Source organism: Salmo salar, chromosome ssa18, assembly GCF_905237065.1.
Source record: "Salmo salar chromosome ssa18, Ssal_v3.1, whole genome shotgun sequence".
Lineage (NCBI taxonomy): Eukaryota > Metazoa > Chordata > Actinopteri > Salmoniformes > Salmonidae > Salmo > Salmo salar.
Window position 1 is genome coordinate 65977113 of NC_059459.1, and position 15384 is coordinate 65992496.

General features: G+C 44.9%; 1 protein-coding gene across 3 annotated transcripts in view; it reads left to right on the plus strand.

The window, feature by feature from the left end:
- LOC106577771 (neuroligin-2) overlaps window positions 1–15384 on the plus strand; it is a 335052-nt gene that overhangs the window by 224866 nt on the left and 94802 nt on the right. The gene's annotated exons all lie outside the window — the stretch shown is intronic.

The following is a 15384-nucleotide window of genomic DNA, read 5'->3' on the forward strand; positions in this document are numbered from 1 at the left end:
AACAGATCAGATCAGAGCAGAACAGATCAGAGCAGAGCACATCAGAGCAGAGCAGAGCAGAGCAACAGAACATATATCACTTATATTTCATCTTACAAAAATAGAAGTAGATAAAAATCGAGTCGGTTTATTAAGGCCTATCACACTGTGATGCAACTGCATGCCAGGTCGCAGTTGTAAATGAGAACTTGTTCTCAACTGGCCTACCTGGTTAAAAAAAGGTGAAAAAAAGGCCTATCACACTGTGATGCATGCTGTACTTTATTAAGGCCTATCACACTGTGATGCATGCTGTACTTTATTAAGGCCTATCACACTGTGATGCATGCTGTACTTTATTAAGGCCTATCACACTGTGATGCATGCTGTACTTTATTAAGGCCTATCACACTGTGATGCATGCTGTACTTTATTAAGGCCAATCACACTGTGATGCATGCTGTACTTTATTAAGGCCTATCACACTGTGATGCATGCTGTACTTTATTAAGGCCAATCACACTGTGATGCATGCTGTACTTTATTAACCTCTATGGGCTAGGTGGGACGCTAGCGTGCCACCCGTGGTGCACTCCATCAACAGCAGGTGCATTTCAAGAGCGGCAAATTTGAATCCAAATAAATGTCAAAATTCAAATTTTTCAAAAATACAACTATTTTACACCATTTGAAAGATAAACATCTCCTTAATCTAACCACGTTTTACGATTTCAAAAAGGTTTTACGGCGAAAGCATAAATTTAGAGTATGTTAGGACAGTACATTTACAAGAGTTGTGTGTAATGTTTTGTCAAGTCAAAGACAGGGTCACCAAAACCATAAAACCAGCTAAAATGATGCACTAACCTTTTACAATCTCCATCAGATGACACTCCTAGGACATTATGTTAGACAATGCATGCATTTTTAGTTCTATCAAGTTCATATTTATATCCAAAAACAGCGTTTTACTATGGCATTGATGTTGAGGAAATCGTTTCCCTCCAATAACCGGCAGTCAAGTCAGCGTCACAAATTAAATAATTAAAATTAGAAAACATTGGTAAAATATTATATTGTCATTTAAAGAATTATAGATTTACATCTCTTGAACGCAATCAACTTGCCAGATTTAAAAATAACCTTACTGGGAAATCACACTTTGCAATAATCTGAGCACTGCGCCCAGAAAAATACGGCGTTGCGATACAGACTAGACGTCATGTTGGGGAGATCTAAAATCTAAAATACTATGTAAATAATCCATTACCTTTGATTCTCTTCATCAGATGTCACTTCCAGGTATCACAGGTCCATAACGAATGTAGTTTTGTTCAAAAAAGCTCATCATTTATGTCCAAAAATCTCCGTCTTGTTTGCACATGATCTAAGCCAGCCGGACTTCTCGTCATGAACGAGGGGAAAAAATATATTTCCGTTCGTTCAAACATGTCAAACGTTGTATAGCATAAATCATTAGGGCCTTTTTTAACCAGAACATGAATAATATTCAAGGTGGACGAATGCATACTCTTTTATAACGTATTGGAACGAGGGTACCCAACATGAACTCGTGCGCCAGGTGTCTAATGGGACATCATCGTTCCATGGCTCTTGTTCGGTCAGATCTCCCTCCAGAAGACTCAAAACACTTTGTAAAGGCTGGTGACATCTAGTGGAAGCAATAGGAAGTGCCAAAATATTCCTCAGCCCCTGTGTTTTTCAATGGGATAGGTTTAAAGTCAATACAACACATCAGGTATCCACTTCCTGTCAGAAAATGTCTCAGGGTTTTGCCTGCCAAATGAGTTCTGTTATACTCACAGACACCATTCAAACAGTTTTAGAAACTTTAGAGTGTTTTCTATCCATATATAATAAGTATATGCATATTCTAGTTACTGGGTAGGATTAGTAACCAGATTAAATCGGGTACATTTTTTTTATCCAGACGTGCAAATGCTGCCCCCTAGCCCTAACAGGTTAAGGCCTATCACACTGTGATGCATGCTGTACTTTATTAAGGCCTATCACACTGTGATGCATGCTGTACTTTATTAAGGCCTATCACACTGTGATGCATGCTGTATTAAGGCCTATCACACTGTGATGCATGCTGTACTTTATTAAGGCCAATCACACTGTGATGCATGCTGTACTTTATTAAGGCCTATCACACTGTGATGCATGCTGTACTTTATTAAGGCCTATCACACTGTGATGCATGCTGTACTTTATTAAGGCCTATCACACTGTGATGCATGCTGTACTTTATTAAGGCCTATCACACTGTGATGCATGCTGTACTTTATTAAGGCCTATCACACTGTGATGCATGCTGTACTTTATTAAGGCCAATCACACTGTGATGAAACTTTTGAAATCAGCCCATAGGGTACTGTAATAGAGATATTCATTGAGTGTACAAAACATTAGGACATCTTTCCATGACATAGACTGACCATGTGAAAGCTATGATCCCTTATTGATGTCACTTGTTGAAGGGGAGTTGACAGGCGTCGATGGCGGGGAGGAGAGACAGGTGTAGATGACGGGGAGGAGACAGGTGTAGATGAAGGGGAGGAGACAGGTGTAGATGAAGGGGAGGAGACGGGCGTAGATGAAGGGGAGGAGACAGGTGTAGATGAAGGGGAGGAGACAGGTGTAGATGAAGGGGAGGAGACAGGTGTAGATGAAGGGGAGGAGACGGGCGTAGATGAAGGGGAGGAGACAGGTGTAGATGAAGGGGAGGAGACAGGTGTAGATGAAGGGGAGGAGACAGGTGTAGATGACGGGGAGGAGAGACAGGTGTAGATGAAGGGGAGGAGACAGGTGTAGATGACGGGGAGGAGACGGGTGTAGATGACGGGGAGGAGACAGGTGTAGATGACGGGGAGGAGACAGGTGTAGATGAAGGGGAGGAGACAGGTGTAGATGAAGGGGAGGAGACAGGTGTAGATGAAGGGGAGGAGACAGGTGTAGATGAAGGGGAGGAGACAGGTGTAGATGGCGGGGAGGAGGCAGGTGTAGATGAAGGGGAGGAGACGGGCGTAGATGAAGGGGAGGAGACAGGCGTCGATGAAGGGGAGGAGACGGGTGTAGATGAAGGGGAGGAGACAGGTGTAGATGAAGGGGAGGAGACGGGCGTAGATGAAGGGGAGGAGACAGGCGTCGATGAAGGGGAGGAGACGGGCGTAGATGAAGGGGAGGAGACAGGTGTAGATGAAGGGGAGGAGACAGGCGTAGATGAAGGGGAGGAGACAGGCGTCGATGAAGGGGAGGAGACGGGTGTAGATGAAGGGGAGGAGACAGGTGTAGATGAAGGGGAGGAGACGGGCGTAGATGAAGGGGAGGAGACAGGCGTCGATGAAGGGGAGGAGACGGGTGTAGATGAAGGGGAGGAGACGGGCGTAGATGAAGGGGAGGAGACAGGTGTAGATGAAGGGGAGGAGACAGGTGTAGATGACGGGGAGGAGACAGCTGTAGATGAAGGGGAGGAGACAGGTGTAGATGACGGGGAGGAGAGACAGGTGTAGATGAAGGGGAGGAGACAGGTGTAGATGACGGGGAGGAGAGACAGGTGTAGATGAAGGGGAGGAGACAGGTGTAGATGAAGGGGAGGAGACAGGCGTCGATGAAGGGGAGGAGACGGGTGTAGATGACGGGGAGGAGACAGGTGTAGATGACGGGGAGGAGACAGCTGTAGATGAAGGGGAGGAGACAGGTGTAGATGAAGGGGAGGAGACAGGTGTAGATGACGGGGAGGAGACAGCTGTAGATGAAGGGGAGGAGACAGGTGTAGATGAAGGGGAGGAGACAGGTGTAGATGAAGGGGAGGAGACAGGTGTAGATGACGGGGAGGAGGCAGGCGTAGATGATGGGGAGGAGACAGGCGTAGATGAAGGGGAGGAGACAGGTTTTTAATGTAACAACAACAGACACAATAATGCTTAGAAAAGCAGCTGAGAAATCTGAACGCTGCCTGTATCATACACTACCTGTAACTGTCAGTTTTATAGAGACACACACACACACACACACACACACACACACACACACACACACACACACACACACACACACACACACACACACACACACACACACACACACAAAGTTGATGATTTGACCATTTATTTGACATAATTTCACTTTATTTCATATGTCCAATGCGATGAATGACATATTAATGTGAAATTAGTATGTGTTTGTGTACGTGCATGCGGATCTGTGTGTGTGTATGTGTCCATCCTAAATATTGTAGGAGGTTGTAAGGCTCTGTGTGTGTTCTCAGTTCAGACACTGAACATGGTGATTAGGAATGGCCTGTATGTTAATTATTAATACAGAAGGAGTGCAGTAACATTTGCGTAACCTAGGGCCTTTGTGTGTGCGTGCGTTCATGAGCTTGTGTGTGTGTTCATCCCTGTGTTATTCTCTCTTTCTCTCACACACACACACACACACACACACACACACACACATCGGTGTTGGGTAAATGAAGGGTAGAGTCCCTGTCAGTCAGTGGGGTTGCTGTGACCAGTTCTTCCTGTGTTAACCTGGCTCCTTCCCACTCCTGTTGTGCTGCTGTTACAGTGGTACAGACCATTTTAGGGTGAATCCTGACTTTCACTTAGAGCCTGAGTGATCACTGCACCTAGGTTTGTCTCTGAAACAACATGTCTAGTGTCTGGTGATTTATCCCAGCTTCAGTTGAGCCCTACCCTGCAATACACCCCCCATAACATTAGCTGTATACCCTGCAATACACCCCCCATAACATTAGCTGTATACCCTGCAATACACCCCCCATAACATTAGCTGTATACCCTGCAATACACCCCTCATAACATTAGCTGTATACCCTGCAATACACCCCCATAACATTAGCTTTATACCCTGCAATACACCCCCCATAACATTAGCTGTATACCCTGCAATACACCCCCAATAACATTAGCTGTATACCCTGCAATACATCCCCCATAACATTAGCTGTATACCCTACAATACATCCCCCATAACATCAGCTTTATACCCTACAATACACCCCTCGTAATATTAGCTGTATACCCTACAGTACATCCCTCGCAACATTAGCTGTATACCCTACAATACATCCCCTTTGAACATCAGCTGCATACCATTCAACTCCCCCCCATAATATTAGCTGTATACCCTACAATACATCCCCATAACATTAGCTGCATACCATTCAATTCCCCCATAACATTAGCTGTATACCATTCAATTCCCCCCATAACATTAGCTGCATACCATTCAATTCCCCCCATAACATTAGCTGCATACCATTCAATTCCCCCATAACATTAGCTGCATACCATTCAATTCCCCCCATAACATTAGCTGCATACCATTCAACTCCCCCCCATAATATTAGCTGTATACCCTACAATACATCCCCTTTGAACATCAGCTGCATACCATTCAATTCCCCCCATAACATTAGCTGCATACCATTCAATTCCCCCCATAACATTAGCTGCATACCATTCAATTCCCCCATAACATTAGCTGCATACCATTCAATTCCCCCCATAACATTAGCTGCATACCATTCAATTCCCCCCATAACATTAGCTGCAAACCATTCAATTCCCCCCATAACATTAGCTGTATACCATTCAATTCCCCCATAATATTAGCTGTATACCATTCAATTCTCCCCCATAATATTAGCTGTATGCCATTAAATTCCCCCCATAACATTAGCTGTATACCATTCAATTCCCCCATAACATTAGCTGTATACCATTCAATTCCCCCATAACATTAGCTGTATGCCATTCAACTCCCCCCATAACATTAGCTACATTATATAACATATACGGTGGCCTTCATGGTTTTGAAACATCACCAGCTCCAGCGCTTATATTTCTCCCAGTCTCCACATCCATCTCTGACCAGGTGAGTTTAATCACACGTCCTCTATGCCCTCCTTCCCTCATCTCCCTGTACCAGTGTCTGTCTGTGTGATGTCATGTTTTACCCGGCTCGATCTCTGACTCTAGTCTCTGATTTAAAACACCTCTCAACCCCCCCCCCCCCTCTGTCTGGAACATTGATTAAAACTACAGTATGTGTGTGTGTGTTTTGTGTGTGTTTTTTTTTTGTGTGTGTGTGTGTGTGTGTGTGTGTGTGTGTGTGTGTGTGTGTGTGTGTGTGTGTGTGTGTGTGTGTGTGTGTGTGTGTGTGTGTGTGTGTGTGTGTGTGTGTGTGTGTGTGTGTGTGTGAGTGTGTGTGAGAGAGAGAGAGAACAAACCCCTCACCTCCATCCCTCCGACTCTCTGATTGAAGCCATGACCCAGCATCTGGTCGCCAGGGACAATGGCGATTACCACAGTAATACCACGGTAATTACGCCACACTACTAAGCTACAGTAGCCTGGCGCCAGAGTGTGGAAATTCAAAGAAGAATGGCTCTTTGTTGCTTTTAGCTTCACAGTAGCATTTTAGTGTTAAAGCGCTACACTGGCTTGGTCTATACAGTGGCTATCGCAATATAGCTAGCGCTACTTTTCAATACACAAGCCACAGAATGGACACCCATGTAGGAAGCTCATACATACTGTTGAAGTCAGAAGTTTACATGCACTTAGGTTGGAGTCATTAAAATTCGTTTTTCAACCACTCCACACATTTCTTGTTAACAAACTATAGTTTTGGCAAGTCGGTTAGGACATCTACTTTGTGCATGACACAAGTCATTTTTCAAAACATTTTTACAGACAGATTATTTCACTTATAATTCACTGTATCACAATTCCAGTGGGAGAGAAGTTTACATACACTAAGTTGACTGTGCCTTTAAACAGCTTGGAAAATCCAGAAAATGATGTCATGGCTTTAGAAGCTTCTGATAGGCTAATTGACATCATTCAAGTCAATTGGAGGTGTACCTGTGGATGTATTTCAAGGCCTACCTTCAAACTCAGTGCCTCTTTGCTTGACATCATGGGAAAATCTAAAGAAATCAGCCAAGACCTCAGATGAAGAATTGTAGACCTCCACAAGTCTGGTTCATCCTTGGGAGCAATTTCCAAATGCCTGAAGGTACCACGTTCATCTGTACAAACAATAGTACGTAAGTATAAACACCATGGGACCACGCAGCCGTCATACCGCTCAGGAAGGAGACACGTTCTGTCTCCTAGAGATGAACGTACTTTGGTGCAAGAAGTGCAAATCAATCCCAGAACAAATCAAAGGACCTTGTGAAGATGCTGGAGGAAACAGGTACAAAAGTATCTATATCCACGGTAAAATGAGTCCTATATCGTCATAACCTGAAAGGCCGCTGAGCAAGGAAGAAGCCACTGCTCCAAAACCACAATAAAAAAGCCGGACTACAGTTTGCAACTGCACATGGGGACAAAGATCATACTTTTTGGAGAAATGTCCTCTGGTCTGATGAAACAAAAATAGAACTGTTTGGCCATAATGACCATCATTATGTTTGGAGGAAAAAGGGGGAAGCTTGCAAGCTGAAGAACACCATCCCAACCGTGAAGAACAGGAGTGGCAGCATCATGTTGTGGGTGTGCTTTGCTGCAGGAGGGACTGGTGCACTTCACAAAATAGATGGCATCATGGAAATTTATGTAGATATATTGATGCAACATCAACACATCAGACAGGAAGTTAAAACTTGGACAATGACCCCAAGCATACTTCCAAAGTTGTGGCAAAATTGCTTACGGACAACAAAGTCAAGGTATTGGAGTGGCCATCACAAAGCCCTTACCTCAATCCTATAGAACAATTTGTGTGCAGAACTGAAAAAGCATGTGTGAGCAAGGAGGCCTACAAACCTGTCTAAGTTGCACCAGCTCTGTCAGGAGGAATGGGCCAAAATTCACCCAACTTATTGTGTGAAGCTTGTGGAAGGCTCCCCGAAACGTTTGACCCAAGTTAAACAATTTAAAGGCAATGCTACCAAATACTAATTGAGTGTATGTAAACTTGGGAATTTGATGAAAGAAATAAAAGCTGAAATAAATCATTCTTTCTACTATTCTGACATTTCACATTCTGAAAATAAAGTGGTGATCCTAACTGACCTAAGACAGAGAAGTTTTACTAGGATTAAATGTCAGGAATTGTGAAAAACGGAGTTTAAATGTATTTGGCTAAGGTGTATGTAAACTTCAGACTTCAACTGTATGTTAATAGCCCTTACCTTTACAATAACTGGTTAGCGCTACACTGGCTGACATTCCAACACAAGCCACATAGGAATATGTTAACAGCTTTTAGCATTACTGTTAGCACTGTAGCACACTAGCTGCCCTGCCTGGGTCTACCCTGAGGGAATTCCTCATAGCGCTGCTGTGTGACTAGCGCCTGTCGAGCTAGCGCGTGACCCTTGCCTCTGTGTTGCCTTAGTGACACATACGTACAGTACGTACGTCACTTCAACTGGAGCGAGATTTTTTATTTTAAATCCACTACCTCTATGGGATCTGGGACTCTTCTGAGAGAAAGAGATGGATGTAGAGAGAAATCATCTATTTAGAGACAAACTTTGTAGACGAGAAAAGGAGACAGGATGTTAAGCTCGTGTCATGTTTGCATTTAGGCGTGTGCGTGTGTGTGTATGTGTGTGTGTGTGTGTGTGGACAGAGAGAGAAGAGATGAATGGACAGAGGGGACGAGAAAGCATTGAGAGATGAGAAAAGAGAGTGAAAGAGATGAGATGGAGGGGGTAGTGGGAGAGAGGGAGAGAAGAGAGGGGGAAAGGAGAGACGAGAGAGGCTGCATTTGCCTGTGATGCTAAAAATAAATCCTGCAGAGCTGCTTTTTAAATCTGCAGTGAAGCACACATTCATTCTCAATTATACAATATGGGCCAGAACAGGGACACACACACACAGAATACACTTACCATTACCCACAGACATTCTGTTCAAAGGTCTGGTGATGGTATCCCATCCAGAATATCGGCGCAGACACACACACGAACGCACACACCGCAGCGTCAACTGAATTCGTATTCAGGACACTACCTAGTGAGAGAAAGGCTATCTCCATGCTGTAGTTGGGAGTCTCTCAGTGTGTGTGTGTGTGTGTGTGTGTGTGTGTGTGTGTGTCTGTGACAATGAGTTCTATGGACCAGACTGTTGTGAAATCTGTCCTGACAGGACTGGAGGAGATATTAAGACGCCAGCAGAGAGAACTCCCAAAACCTTCCTCTACAGACACACACACACACACACACCTGTTCTTCTTCCTAACCCAGACCATCCGGGCCGTTTCCATGGCAACCCCGGGCAGACTTGATAAGCCAAAGTCCTATTGACTGGGCTGAGAGATGGAGCGAGGTAGATGAAATGGAGAGAGAACAGAGTGTAACTGAGAACGAGGGATAGGTCTGGAAAAGGACAGGAAGGAGGATGCAGAAAAGCCGAGAGAGATGACAGTAATAACTAGGCAGATTTGTTTTCTGGGAGAAGAGATTAGCACCTCCGCTGGCCTGAATGAGACACCCACACATGAAGACACACACAGACACGGGCACATGCACGATTACTTCCCTCCGCTCCCTTTTCTCCCGCCGCTGATGTCACGTCTGTCGCTCCCCTCCATTGTTCACCTGACACTTTCACCTCTGAGTGTCCCCGTCCTCTCCTCTACCTTCCCTTTCCTCTCCTCTATTCTTCCTCTCCTTTCCTCCTCTACCGTGCCTTTCTTCTCCTCTCTATTCTTCCTCTCCTTTCCTTTCCTCTCCTCTACCTTCCCTTTCTCCCCCTCTCCTTTACCTTCTTTCTCTCCTCTCCCCTCCCCTCCCTACTCCTCCCTTATCTCGCTCCTATTCTCCTCCATCTCTTCTCCCCTCCACCCTCTTTAGACCCAGTCTGTTGTTCTGTTTCTCTCATCCTTTCATTCTTTCCACCCTAATTGTTCTCCTCACTGTCCCTCCATTTCTCTGTCCCTGTCTCCTTCAAGGTCCCTCCATTTCTCTGTCCCCGTCTCCCTCACTGTCACTCCATTTCTCTGTCCCCGTCTCCCTCACTGTCACTCCATTTCTCTGTCCCCGTCTCCCTCAGTGTCCTTCCATTTCTCTGTCCCCGTCTCCCTCAGTGTCCTTCCATTTCTCTGTCCCCGTCTCCCTCAGTGTCCTTCCATTTCTCTGTCCCCGTCTCCCTCAGTGTCCTTCCATTTCTCTGTCCCCGTCTCCCTCAGTGTCCTTCCATTTCTCTGTCCCCGTCTCCCTCAGTGTCCTTCCATTTCTCTGTCCCCGTCTCCCTCACTGTCGCTCCATTTCTCTGTCCCCGTCTCCCTCAGTGTCCTTCCAATTCTCTGTCCCCGTCTCCCTCAGTGTCCTTCCATTTCTCTGTCCCCGTCTCCCTCACTGTCGCTCCATTTCTCTGTCCCCGTCTCCCTCAGTGTCCTTCCATTTCTCTGTCCCCGTCTCCCTCAGTGTCCTTCCATTTCTCTGTCCCCGTCTCCCTCAGTGTCGCTCCATTTCTCTGTCCCTGTCTCCCTCAGTGTCCAGTCTAAATGATGACCGATGAGTGAGATTATGTATCACATCTCCAACACCTTGTCTTTCTAAGTGGAGCTACATGGTACATACTGTACATCACAACTAGAGACTGACACTCACTGAATCATCCCCTGGACTGTTAGATGGTGAGCTCTTTCTATGTCCCATTAACAAGTCAGACTGTAAGCTAGTGTGTGTCTCTAATGGTACCCTATTCCCTATGAAGTGCACTGCTTTTGACCAGGGCCCATAGAGCTGCACACAAATGTAGTGCACTATATAGGGAATAGCATGCCATTTGGGACACAACCCTCCTGTAGCCTATGGCCTCTGGTTTGTGGCTGTGTACATAGTAACCTCGATACTATTGAGCTAGTTGTGGATGACTTTTAATGTGACTTATCACCACAGATATACATTATGAGTAAACAGTTTTTCATTTCCATGTGTTTACATTGTAAGCATAGCTAGTGTCATGGGCTACTACAGCTTCAACGCAGGACTAGAAAATCCTGAGCGTCTGATCATTCACCCCATCACCTCTCCTTCCTCACACTATTACCCTGTCTCACCCTCTCTCCCCTGCCTCCCTCTCACTCCCCTGCCTCCCCCTCTCTCCCCTGCCTCCCTCTCTCCTATCCTGGCTGTTTTCCCCTGGTTCTCCCCTGACTCTCTGTTGGAGATCCAGCTGTCTCTCTCCCTCTCTGGCCCCCATAAAGTGCAGCTCCACTGGGCCACAGTTGGGATCAGCTCCCCCGCTCTCTCTCCCAGACCTCCACCCGGCCATCACCACTGCTATGACCCATCAGCCTCACTATGCTACCTAACACCTGGGGCTGGGGCTGGGGAGAAGAGAGAGAGAGAGAGAGAGAGAGAGAGAGAGAGAGAGAGAGAGAGAGAGAGAGAGAGAGAGAGAGAGAGAGAGAGAGAGAGAGAGAGAGAGAGAGAGAGAGAGAGAGAGAGAGAGAGAGAGAGAGAGAGAGAGAGAGAGAGAGAGAGAGAGAGAGAGAGAGAGAGAGAGAGAGAGAGAGAGAGAGAGAGAGAGAGAGAGAGAGAGAGAGAGAGAGAGAGAGAGAGAGAGAGAGAGAGAGAGAGAGAGAGAGAGAGAGAGAGAGAGAGAGAGAGAGAGAGAGAGAGAGAGAGAGAGAGAGTGTGTACGTATGTGTTTGTATGCGGCCAAATGTGTGCATTAGTCATGTCACACACACACAGACACACACACAGACACACACACAGACACACACACAGACATTAACAATTGGTAATAACACTCACTTGCATATTGAGAGCTGAAGGACAAGGTCAAGTATGTGACCAATGGCTGCCGCGTGATTGGTTGGGGCTACTATGATTGACAGGGAAAGACCCCTCCCGACTTAACTCATGATAACCCTCCATATAATATACAGTAGAGAGAAGAGGACACCAGACATACATAGACCTACAGATCACAAGGCTGACGATAGCCAGACAGCTAAGGACGGGACGGAGGATGGAAAGTTACTCATGCGTTGCACACACAAGCTGTCCCTCATCCCTCTCCAGCCTAGTAACAGCTGTTCGGAGAGCTTCTAGGGCCAGGCCACACCTGCTCTTTCTCTCTCTCTTTCTCTCTCTCCTCTGCCCTAGCTATCTTTCTGTCGCTCCGTGCTCCAGCCTCTGCTCCAGCCTGCCCCTTACTCCGTCTCCCCAGGTACAGCATCTCCGTGGTTGGCCGTGACCAGAGGCATGCCCCCTCTGCCCCCCTGCGCTCCACCACCTGCTCCTCCATACAGAGGACACGCTATGGGTTTCTCAGATACACAGCTGTAATTATACCCTTTACCCGGCCTCACACACACACACACACACACACACACACACACACACACACACACACACACACACACACACACACACACACACACACACACACACACACACACACACACACCTTTATACAAATCACACCTAGGTGATTACACGGACAAAGCAGTGCTGTAATTAAACCAGGTTAAATTGTGGAGTTAAATTATGTACACAAACTAGTGTTGCACGGTAACACAAAACTCCGATACTCTTTTACACTACAACATGAAAAACGGTTCGGTAATAGAATTGAGTTACTTTCAGTTCTATTAAACGTGTCTCACGTTTAGAAATCAACTAAATGGTTTGAAATGATTCTCAAATGAATTCATATTCCTAGTTTATCATAAGACATGAACATAATGCGTCAGTGACTCGTATTCCCTCCAACTATCTGAAGAGGAACCGGCAATGGAATGCCCCTGTCTGTGTGAGTGTATGGTGCTCGTGTGTCTACCACTTTGTGTAGCCGTTAGCGATGCTATTGATAACTGTCTTCTAGTAGATGGAAAGGCTTTCCCAAAAACCTTCTCAATTAAATGTTAACTACAAAGTAGTTTATGTCTACCTGGCAGAATCATGATTAGTTCTGTAGTTGTCATGGCAGCCTAAGCAGAGAGCTCAGGTAAATATGTACATATTTAATCATTTTTAAGTGTTTTTAATTTTGTTTTTATTTTATCAGCTGTTTTGTTTTTGATAACATTGAGTTGCATTGGGTATTTCTGGTGACTTTGACACACAGATTTGCAGATGGACTGGCAGGTCAACTCATTTTGTCTTGGCTAGCTAGCTATCTGGCTAATTGTTTTTGTTCGAATGATGCATCTGGCAGGGATGCAAACTGGTGAGAGCCCAAAAAGGTGAGACTTTTTTTTCTCCCACTGAAACATGCAAAGAATCCCTGCTGGGGGGAAATACATGTTTTAACTAACAAAGAATACAAGCTACATGATCAGTCTTTGTGTGTAAAATAAAAAGTGCTTAATGTTCTTAAATACACATTTTTAAATTGAACATTTATTTAACTAGGAAAGTCCGTTAAGAACACATTCCTATTTACAATGACGGCCTACAGGGGAGCAGTGGGTTAACTGCCTTGTTCAGGGGCAGAACAACAGATTTTTACCTTGTCAGCTTGGGGATTCGATCCAGCAAACTTTCAGTTAATAGTCCAACACTCTAACTACTAGGCTACTTGTGGCCCCGATGTGAACCACAGCTAAAAAATGTACCGAAAGCAATCCAGTGTTATTTGTTGCCTAGACTTTAGTGCAAATTACACTTTTGAGAAAAAACAATCCACTAATATTGCAGTTAGCCATGACAGATTTTGTAATAGAACGCTTGTGACCACACACATCTAAATATTGCACTTGGGGGAAAAAACCATCTTAAAGTAGAAATAGAATGAAACAAACAGACATTCTATTTTTGCTCTATTATAGTGGCCACTACAGTAGACATCGATCAAGTGCACAAGGCTACATGTGTGCAAAAATAACGTTCTCTGAGTAAAAAAATTCAATAATTCCTCCTCACTCACACACAAGTGTTACTGTTCAACACAACAAAAGAAATATCTTCGGGCTACACATTATTACATTGTACACTTTCTGCCTGTGGACATCTGTTCTACAATGTGCCAGCAGAGCATGATACCGTTTGTTGGCATAATTGATCTCTTTCAGGCAGAGAGTACACCTGGCATACCCCTTTTTATCCACTGTATTGAAAAAGTGAGAAAGAGGGAAAGTGTGTGGTGTTCCATTAAACCAACCTTAATAGAATTTCAGTACCCCTGAATGTGTGCATTAACTTGTCCTTAATTTATCAAATTAAGGTAAATTCTGTGCAAAACCAGGTGTTTTTTAAGTTATCAAAACACCTTTCAACACCCCTTAAACAGGTTTACAGGGTATTTAAGGGGGTAAAATGCCACTGAAACCACATGTATTTAAGTTACGTTTTGCCTTAAAACCCTGTAAACCCTAATTAAGGGCTGTTGTATGGGGTTTTCAGGGGGTTCACCCCTTACAAATCATGGATATTTCACCTTCATTTCCCTTAATTGCTCAATTTAAACCATTAAAGAGAAAAATCAAGGATATTTTAAGATGCAAAATGGATATGTACATATGCTTAAGTTTTCCAAGTAAGGTGCACTTTAAATAATAAAAAAAAACACCAGTGATACTCTATCCTTTAGATTCTAATAAAATAAAATACATAGTCTCAAATTGAATTCATCAGAATTGATTTACAGGGTACTTCCCTGAAATGGGCTTAAATGCTTTTGGGGGGCTCTGACCTCACCTTCTCTCTCTCAGTTTTCTACTCTTTCTTCCTCTATCTCTACACGTTCTGTTCCCCCCTCGCACTCCTCTCTTCCCCCTCCCTCTCCTCTCTTCCCCTGTTCTCTGCTCTACTCTATCTCTTCCCCTCTCCCCCTTCTCTCTTTCCCCCTCTCCTCTCTTCCCCCTCTCTCTCCTCTCTTCCCCCCTCTGTCTCCTCTCTTCCCCTCTCCTCCTCTCTTTCACTCCCTCAATATCTCTTCCTCTCTCTCTCCTCTCTTCCCCTCTCTCTCTCTCCTCTCTTCCCTCTCCCCCTCCTCTCTTCCCTCTCCCTCTCCCCATCCTCTCTTCCCTATCCCTCACTATCTCTTCCCCTCTCTCTCCTCTTCTCTCTCTCTCCTCTCTTCCCCTCTCTCTTCTCTCTTCTCCTTTCCTTCTCCTCTCTTCCCCTCTCCTCCTTCTCTCTTTCACTCCCTCTCATCTAGTTTCAGGGTGCACACAAGTGCTTTTCCACCACAGATTCTGTCCCTCCAGTAAAACAGACACAACACAGATACAGTGGTTGTGTTAAAATTTGTAGTCTTGTTCACGTTGCTTTACAACTGTTATAATGAAATTGAATTATTTTAATAACAGAAAAAAATTGCTGACTTGGTCTTGACATAAAGGTCTGGGCACCAAATGCACATATTTCCTCCTGAAGTCTTGGGTGACATTAATTAGCCTCAGCTTTGTGGAGATGTATTTAGCTGTGTT